Source organism: Gossypium hirsutum, chromosome D08 (assembly GCF_007990345.1).
Source record: "Gossypium hirsutum isolate 1008001.06 chromosome D08, Gossypium_hirsutum_v2.1, whole genome shotgun sequence".
In the NCBI taxonomy this organism is placed as follows: Eukaryota; Viridiplantae; Streptophyta; class Magnoliopsida; order Malvales; family Malvaceae; genus Gossypium; species Gossypium hirsutum.
This window is the reverse complement of record NC_053444.1, coordinates 67,073,653-67,084,309: the sequence shown is the minus strand read 5'-3', so window position 1 is coordinate 67,084,309 and position 10,657 is coordinate 67,073,653.

Genomic DNA, 10,657 nt, shown 5'->3' with positions numbered 1-10,657 from the left:
AAACATATAATACTACAATCACATATCATGCCAATTCATGTCATTTGATTAACTAGTTCAAAACTTATTCAATCATGAATGAAACAATTGCATACATGTTAATGTCATTTCATCAATATCATGTTCAAGTTCAAATTTAACATTTCACAATTGAATATAAATATTATCATGTCTCATTTCAATTTCTCAATTCATGTAATTTGTTTTGTCCGATGAACCCTCGTAAACATACTCGAATACACAAGTATCTATGTCACTAATTGCTCGTCCGAGCTAAGTATATTCATGTCAAGTTACCAGTCCAGGCTAAACCTTTATAGCGATACATTTGATTGCTTCTCCAAGCTAAAAATATATATGTTGATCTTTTGTAATTTAGTGTAGCAGGTTAAACTAGTTTTCACACTTTAGGAGCTTGGATACAAGCACTTTTTTTTAAAGTTTTAGTTAAGTTTTCTTAATTTTATCTATATTCAATAAAGTGTGTAATTTGAGTATTTTTATTGACCTTAGGGGCCAAATGAGACCTAAGGGTGAACTAATATACTTTGTGAGCATGCAGGAGACCATGTAACACTCATAACCCGTATCCGTTACCGAAATAAGGTTACAAGGCATTACCATATAAAACACGGCTCGAAATAGTCATATTACACATGCTTTAAAATCCCACCATTCGAAACATATATACTTCTTACTCCTATAATTCAAAAATCAAATTATAAGATGACTCATCACATTACAAATTCCATGCGCATACATTAAGACATCCAAGCATTTTTTTTTACTTCTTAAGCTAAATAGCAAACATATTAATTCATACTTCTATTCATGTGCATAAAACCAAACAATCTATATCGCTCGGCTTATTGTCCATTAGAAAATGCAACATAATCAATTTCATCAAATAGTCAAGTTTAGCATATAAACATCTTAGCCACAAATGCATTTAACCTTATCAAATAAGCACATTTGTTTTTTTTTAATTCGAACATTAAAACCATTAATCCTTTACATACCGAATTATCAAATAACTTATCAAAGACATATATGCATTTGTTTACATTTCATCAACTAAATATATATAATAATATATCAATTTCCATTTTCAATCCATTTCACCAATGTACTCATGCCATTACAAATTTACTCAAATTAACCATTTCAATTTACTAGATATTCATAGCATAACATAGTCCACACATAATGAATACAACTAAATTAAAAAAATTTCATATAACTAAGTACTTAACTACATGATTTGATCACTAATGCCGAATCACAAACTAGATTATGACCATCACCTATATTTACATCACATAAATATAAATAACCATTATTTCATCTTCAATATATATATATATATATATATATCGTATTTTACCTATTTAATCAAGTCAAATCTCAATACCATTCCATCACACAAATTAGACCATAATTCATACTTACAAATTAAGCTAATACATGATGAAAATCACTATCATTAGCATCATTAACAAACCACAACCATAACACATCCCTCATCCATATCAAGCTTACCAAAATAAAATAATTATAAACCATATATATATATATCATTACGTCTTACCAAATTCATATACCAAGCATACCCCATGCCTTTACTATGACCAAAATTACTTAAACCTTGGATCATTAGCATTAGATCAAGCCATTTTCGCATGGCTGAATATATATACAACAACTAAATTAAAACTAGCCTATACATGCCACATAACCAAAAAATTAAAGTTATAATTTACCGAAGCGATAACCGGATAGTGTGATGACGACTCCAACGACTTCCAACCCGAGCAAGTATTTGGAGCTCTAAAATATAGGAAAAACACACAGAGTAAGCTATGACAGCTTAGTAAGTCATGAGCAATTAAATAACTTAACAACATTTAATTAGTTACAACAAAATCAAATAATGTTTTCAATATTCATATCCTTTTCCATAATCGAAAAATACATTTATCAAACACATACTATACATCAAATCCATATTTAACCGAATACACATAAGTTTAACATTTGGCCGAATATATATATAATGTCATTCACATGTGCAGTTCTCATTTTTAACCTCATTATTACATATCAATTTTGACCGAATATAAACTACATTATCAACTCATTTTTAACCAAATTAAATTATACTAGCATAATCACATTTAACTTCAAGCTTAACGTTTCATATAAAACATGTGTTTTCCTAAGTAAATCTTATCTTAACCGAATGTATATATATATTCAAAGTGTCATTCAATTCAAAGACATAATATCATTATATATCTGAATATATATTTACACACATATACATATAATTTTGAATCAAAATATAACATCATATGCATATACAAAACACATGGTCGAATATGCTTAACCAATGTGCATATGTTCACATTAGTAACTTATATAATTTGTATCACAAACCAACTGGCCAACTTACCTTATTTTTAAATAGGTAGTCAAGTAACTCATACCTGATCGTTCTAGTTCGTTTTACACCTTCGATCACAACTTATCATTGCCCGTTGAACCATTCGGAATTTAATAGGATACTCGGATAATCACATATATCGAACAATGTCAACGTCCCAGACGTGGTCTTACATGCTATCTCATATCGATGCCACTGTCCTGGAAAGGGTCTTACACGAATCAAATACGATGCCAATGTCCTAGACATGGTCTTACACGTAATCACATATATCGATGCCATCGTCCCAGACGTGGTCCTACACGAGAACACATATCGAAAATCCTATGTCATGACATATGTATCCTAGCTATTCCTAAGGTTCGTACAGGGCTTTCGGATGTCGTAACTCAGTCGAAACGAATTCATAAACATAGCTTCCAAGCTTATTTTCATTTGGTTAACACATGTATAATTTCACATATTTCATTTCAGCATATAAAATTCATATTTAATTAAAATAAACAATATATATTTGCTTATAGACTTACCTCGGATATCGACGGTATATAGAATGACTATTCAACTACTATTTTTTTCCCCGATCCAAGCCTGATTTCTTTTGTTCTTGATCTATACAATTTCAAATTAAGCTCATTTAAACACAATTTCATTCAATTTAATCCAAAAACACATAAATGATCAAATTACTATTTTACCCCTGACATTTTATACTTTTTACAATTTAGTCCAATTTGCATAAAACACAAAACATACAAAATTTACACATACCAAGCTTTGGCCGAATATTCATTATGCCCATACAAGCCCACAAAATTCATTTATTTCACATTTTAGTCCCTCAATTTATTATTTTTGTAATTTAGCCCTAATTACTCAAATTCATCAAAATTTCCAATACAAAACATACTAACCCAAAACATATCTTCAATAATTCATCATCAAACATAACAAAACACAATTATTCATCAATGGCATAACTCAAAATATTCATCAAAATCAGAAATTGAAGCATGGGTCGGGTAGTATTCGAAGCAACGATCTCAAAAACGTAAAAATTATCAAAAACAGAAACAAAACTAACCTTGAATTAGCTTCAACAATGGTCGAATGTATGAACCTCTTATTCTTATTTTTTTCTTAGTATTTTCGGCTAGTTAATGGACAAAAATGAATGACCACTTTCATTTTATTATATTATAACATATAATATATTAAATCATTTACTTAATTAACCTTTAATAATAAATATAAAACCTTTATATAAATAAGTCAAAATCGTCCACTAACTTAAATTATGGCCAATTTTCAACTTAAACACTCCATGTTAAAAAGACAAATGCAATTCGGCCCTTGCACATTAAACCACCAAATTTTCATTTTACTCGATTAAGCCCTTTTATTAAATCAGACATCTAAATGATAAAATTTTTAAATGAAATTTTAGCACATACTAATTCACACATTATAAACACAAAAAATAATTTTAAAATATTATTTTTATTTTTCTTGACTCAGATTCGTGGTCCCAAAACCATCGTTCCGATTAGGATCAAAATCGAGCTGTTACAGATCATTAGAAGGTGTACCAACTCAATACTAGTCGTTGTGTTGCAACACGGAGAGTTGTATGTCGCAACATAGAGATTAGAATAGAAGAATTTCAAGACTACCTTTGATGCCGCGACACAGCTTGAGGATGTCACGACACACCTTTAAAGACCCCTAAAGATGAAGCATATTGCCCTTGATGTTACGACATAAGACCTGGTGTGTTGCGACACCACCTCTGTATAGGAAATAATTATGAGCCAAGGGTGTTTTGGTCCACACAATCGAATATTAAGCACGGGGACGGCAGTTGACCTAGGGTTAAGGACGACGGCCACTCTAAAATCTATAAATAGGCTTATCTAACACATGTTATGGGCAGCTTTCATATTGTATAATTTTCTCATTAGTTTTAGTTCTTAGTCTTTCTATTTTCTTGAGCTTTAAATTTATTTTAGTTTTTGTTCTTTGCTTTGTGGAAGAAATCAAATTTGTGAAATGTGATCAAACTCTGTAAGGATTCAGTAATCAATTATAATACAAATCAGGCTTCTTCTAAACTTTATATTCTTGAATTATTGTTCATGCCTATTCTTTCTCTCAAGTCTTATATTGTTTATAAGATCCATGAGGAACTAATCCCCTTATGGGGGATTAGCGAGTAGAGGTATGATTAATTAACTGTTTTGTAGGGGTCTCTTAATGGATCAGCTATTTAGGAAAGGATGATCCTAAACCCTAGGCCTGACAACTCTAGGAAGTCATTAAGGTGGAAATTGACCCAAAATTGGTATGGCCTATCCGTGAACACTTTAACCCTGAACCAGTCTAGACTGTGAGGTCGAGAGATAAGTAGTTTTGCCAACTCATTATTCTAGTGGAAGACCAGAAGATCCTAATGGGATATCGACTAGTTGATTGAACAAAAAAACCCGAAACGACCATTGATTATGATTATAGAAGCTAGCTAATCACCCATGCTCAGATTTGATAAGTTTACTATTTGATTTCTCATTATTTCTTTATGTCTTCTCGTTTTATTTTTATTATTAAGAATCTTAAAAATCTTTCTTTTTATTTGATCATGATATAATTCATCTAAAGTACTAATTAGATCTATTTATTCTTAGGTTAGAATTAACTTAGTGCTCACCTCATTTGGGTACGATCCTCGGAGTATCATCTACTTTATTGTAACTATATTACAACCTGACTCGTATACTTGTGGATACCGCCTTTTCATGTAATTTATGCAATATTTCTACTCTGGACGTTGGTACGTTCGGAGGCGGTCACATGTCAGGTTACTCATCCAGGCTAAACCTTTAAAACGGACATCAGGGTACCAGTTCAAGCTAAACCTGTGTCACATGTATCTTCGAGTCTGCAATAAATGTTGGATCTCGGTAACATCTGTAACCAATCTCGTACAAGCACGCACAATATCCTATTGTCATTTCAATCGTATCCTAACCTTTATGAAGCTCAAATGGGCATTTATTACACAAATTAATATTTCTTTACAATTTAGTCCAAATCTCACCTTTTGTACCAAATTACCACAAACCAACCCACAATCTAACATACATACACAAATCAATTGCATAAAAACTTAAACACATTTATACCATATGAACTTACCTAGTCAAAACAACAAGTAAATTGAATCTTCAAGGGCTACTATACAATTTTGGTTTTTTCCCGATTATCTCCGGTTTGATTCAACTCTTGATCTAAACAATTATTTTAGACAATTCATCAATACTAGATGTTTTTATATCATTCCATGATATGCATGAACCTATTTAATTCTATTTTTTAAACTCCGTTAAGTTTTACATTTTATTTAATTTAGTCCTTGAAACTGAAATATATCTTTCAATTTTGAGCCTCAGTTTTAAAATTGATTTCAATTACATTCATTATAGTCACTCTACTATCTATAATTACTAAAATTTTACCCCAATTGCACAATTTATACATTTTAGTCCTTATGTACAAAACTAACAATTAAACATTATAATCTAGTCCTTTTTTCACATATACGCTTAAAATCTATCAATTTAACACCAATTTCTATAAGAAACCATCAATGGAAACTTTTAAAAACTTTAAAAATTTTACAAATTGGTACATGGGCTAGCTAAACCACCATTTTCTGGTACAATTAAAAATTAAGTTGTTACAATTAGGGTTTTGTTAATCTACATTTTGTCTAATTACTCTTTGAACTTGCCTTTCATGGTTTTGATTTATCTAAAAGGTTGGGGATTTCATGACAATCTTAAGGAGCATGTTGTGGTTACTCAAAATTGGTCTATTAGTTTCATTGGTCTTGTTGGATTTGCAAAAGTTGCTATACCTATTAAGTGTATGTTTCAAAGTTTCTTGTTGAGCAATGCGAGTAAAAGAGAGGAGTTTTATTTAAGCAATGTATTAAGGGTAGTAGTTAATTTGTTGGTTTGATGAGGTTGAGGGGAACGTAGTGTAAGCATAAAATGATTGGTGATAGCAATAAGCATGGTTAAGTACATTTGGTACGCTAACATTAACATAAGTTGTATTGACTTGTGAAGTATGTATTGCCTTAGCAGTGGGAGGTAGGATAGAAAGTTGAACGTCTGGAGTTGAAGGTTCAACAGTGATGGATTTGTCGTTAGAAATATATGACATTGTGAAAGGTAATAAGTGACTGTTGGAGGAGAGTGTAAGAGGGTTTTTTAGTATCCATAAGGTGTAAAAAAACAATGGAATTTGAGGAGAGTGTAAGATGTCATTGTTTAATAGCTGAATAAGTTGGGGTTGATAGAGGTTGGTAAGTTGGGAGCATTCAAGCCAACACTTGAACCATGTTGAGGGTTTAATGGTGTAGGGATTGTATGGTTAGGTTCAAAGATATGAGTAGTGGCAATATCGATGGTAAGGCTAGTTTTAGTGTTTGAAGGATTGCCTTTGGTTCTAGGAGTGTTAGCTTCAATGGTGAGATCTTTAAATTTTTACTCGTTTCCCATAAGCAACACCAAATGTTAATGTCTTCCTTGAAGGAGATCGGATTGTATATTGCATTTGGGCCAGAAGTGTTGAAGGGCTCGTAAAATGAAGGATAAACTATAAGGGCATTGGAGGTTTTACTTTATAAGACTCTTTGATGCTTAATTTACAAGAGGTGATAAAAGCTAAAAGGGTGTTTTACTAGAGTATGATAAAGCTGGAGAGAATGTTGCCTTAAGTGAGTGTGATAGCCCGAAATAGGGCCTAATCGAAATAGTAGTTTCGTAACCACAAATCCGAAGTGAAATAGTTTTATTTTATACTTTTTTATTAGTTACTGATTGATTGAAATATTGTGTGAAAATATGGATAGAAAATTTTAATGATTTAGTGCCTAATTGAATTTTTAGGACTAAATTGAGAAAAATGCAAAGTGTGTCTAATTAGTGATTAAATGACTTAATTGAATTATTGCATGAAATTGGAAATGTTTATGTGGCAATTAGACCATAAATTAGTGATATGGACACAAAAGGGTAATTCTAGAAAAATATCTAAGTAATGGGTCAAGGGCATTTTTGTCCAAATTGGGTAAAAGACAAAATGAAGAGAAAATAAGTGTCCATCTTCTTCAAAATCAGACGTTTGCTGCCAAAAAAATTCATGTCACCATAACTAGGGTTCTTGATCTTTCTAAGCTCAATTGTAAGTGATTTCTTGCCCCGTTTTTAATTATTTTCGTATTTTTATGCTTATTGAAGCTTGAATTTCATGTTTCTACCATTTAATTTAAATGAAATTAAAGTTTAAAAATTGACCCATTCATGATATAATTGTAAATTGATTAGTGATGTTAGATAATGAATGTTTGAAAATAATGAATGTTTGAAGTGTTAATTTCAAGTTTTACTAGATGAATTTCAATGAAAATGTTGAAAAGGGGCTAAATTGTGAAAGATGGTAAAGAGTGCATAAAGTTGTGATTTTGTGAAATTGAGGGCTGTTATGAGCATGAAATATGATTTAGTGAAGTTTTAAATTTAAAAATTTAGTGAATTTTATTTTTACGAGCTTAGGGACAAAAGTGAAATTTTTGAAAAGTTTCGGGGAAAAATGTAAATTTGCCAAAATGTTGTGTATGAATTGTATTTGAATGAAATGTTGATAAAATGTATTAAATTGTGTTAATATAGATCAAGAAAGAAGAAATAGTGGAAGTGATCGGGGAAAAGAGAAAGTTATCGACTAAATTACAAAAATAGTCATTTTGCATCCGAGGTAAGTTATGTGTAAATAATAGTTATATTTTTATAAATTGTGAATTATATTTGATATGTGAATTAATATTCAATGTGGAAGGAAAATTATTCATGAATTATTCAAGTGTTAAAGTGTTGAAAATAAAGTGTTAAGTGTAAATTCCCGGTTGAACTTAGGAATAGAAGTAGATACAAGTGACATGTCACTAGAGATCAGTGTTACAGTGTTACAGTGAGTCCCGGGTGCTGGGTGATCTAGCATGTGTTGCAGACACCTGACAGCTTGTGTGAGCAGGCCCGTGGACATTTCCAGTGTTATTGATCAGTGGTAGCTTCGGCTACGTTTCAGTGGTAGCTTCGGCTACATAACAGTGGTAGCTTCGGCTACATATCAGTGTTGCACTTATGTGCTAAATCTCTACGTATCTGTGTATATTTCGAGTGTTCAAAGGGATTAATAATGACTTAAAGTGAATATGAAATGAAGTGTGTATGCAGGTACCATTTGGAAGAATGAGCATATGTGATAAATGTTAAGTGTGAAAATGTATATGAAAGTGAATTGGTAAGATTGTGCATGTGTAAGTGATTGAAATTGCTAAGGAATGTTTTGATTGTTATATGCTAAAAGTGTTATTTATTAAATGAGTACCTATTATTTACATGTAACTTACTAAGCTATTTGTAGCTTACACATTTTCTCATTTCCTTTGTTTTATAGTGATTTGAACTTGATCGAATTGGGGATCGTCGGAGCTCGTATCACACTATCATAATCATCTCGGTATTATGTGGTTTTCAAAATGTTTAAACTATGGCATGTATAGAGTCTTAATCATTTTGAGTATGTTCATATGATATGGCTAAGATTAGCTATTGAAATGGTTAGTAAAGATTATGTTTTGGTATTATGTATGTGTAAATGGTAGCTAATACAAAGAAGCAGTTTCTTTGACAACAGTAGTGACGTGAATGTGAAAAATCACCATAAATAGTAGAAATGTAATTAGAGAGTGAATTATATATGGAATTAAAGCTTACCAAGTATATTTTTATATGAAAGAAACGGTGTAGGCAAAGGAATTCTTTATTTTGAGATATTTCAATTTTAGTGAGACAGGGTCAGAATGGTTTTTGAAGTCTCCTATTCTGACTTTGGAAAATCATTATAAATTGTACAGAAAGAATTATGGGTCATAATTTATATGTATAGATTTATTAGTGAGTCTATTTTCAAAATAAACAAACGATAACCTTATATGAATTCTGTGCAATGAGATAATTCATTTTTAGTGCCAAGAGGTCAGACCTGTTGATCTGTAAAACAGGGGATACTTTAATGAATAAACTGTACTAATTGGCTAAGTCAAAAATTCTTAAAATTTTATGGTAAATAGGAATATGAGTCTAGTTTCAGGGAAAATTTACGGATTTAAATTTTGAGCCTCGTAACTCGAGTTATAATTAAATTAGTGACATTCACGTAGGTGGACAGTTTTGTTGTGAACAGTGAATTTAATTTTAAAAGCAAATTTTTATGCTCCGAATTGGTAAGTTAAATTGGATGACATCTCGTACTCGATTTCGGTGACGGTCTCGGGTAAGAGGTGTTACAATGAGAGCGTATATGAGTCTTTATTTAAAGGTTTTCAACTATCTTAGGGCTATTGTTTCCATGACAATACGTGGAGACCAAGTTGCCTATTGCACATGATTGGCTGAGGGAGGTGTTCTTGGCCTGAGAAGAGAGGACTATGTCTCTAGCCCTTTTATTATCCTACCTTTTGACTTATTTCAAGTACTATTGTTAGGGGTTTATAACTACTTGTTGCCCAATTGCTATGTGCCAATTGAATGTTTAAAAGTTTAACTTTCTTAGGTCATTGGTTTCTTCAAACTTCAAACCTATTTTCTGTGGTTGATATAATATTTTTATTGTTGTACTCGAATTCAACAAGCAAATCATGTCGGCTAATAATTATTTATTTAATTTAAAAGTAAAAATAATTTTTTTTTATAAAACTTATTTGAAAAAGGAATCCTAAAATTTTCTTGATTTTATTTTAAATTATTTTATTCTCACTTCTCTCGCCCTCTTGAAGTATTTGTTGAATATCCATACATTCTATTTCATGCCAGATGTTGCCAACATAAATTAGTATTCAAATCTTTTAACTAATATCAATTTGGGATTTAACCCTTATAAAAAAATTCCTAACTTTAATATCCAATAAATGCATTTGCCTTTTCATTGTGTTGGTCAAAACTACTCAACATTTTCAAGTCAAAGATCCTTTAATACGCAACGCCTTTGGCATATCATTAACATGTTAAAGTGAGAGATCCTTTACTAAAAGGATTTAAGCTGACAAACTTTGATTGGCTAATGAAGGACTTATTCTCCTAATCTACT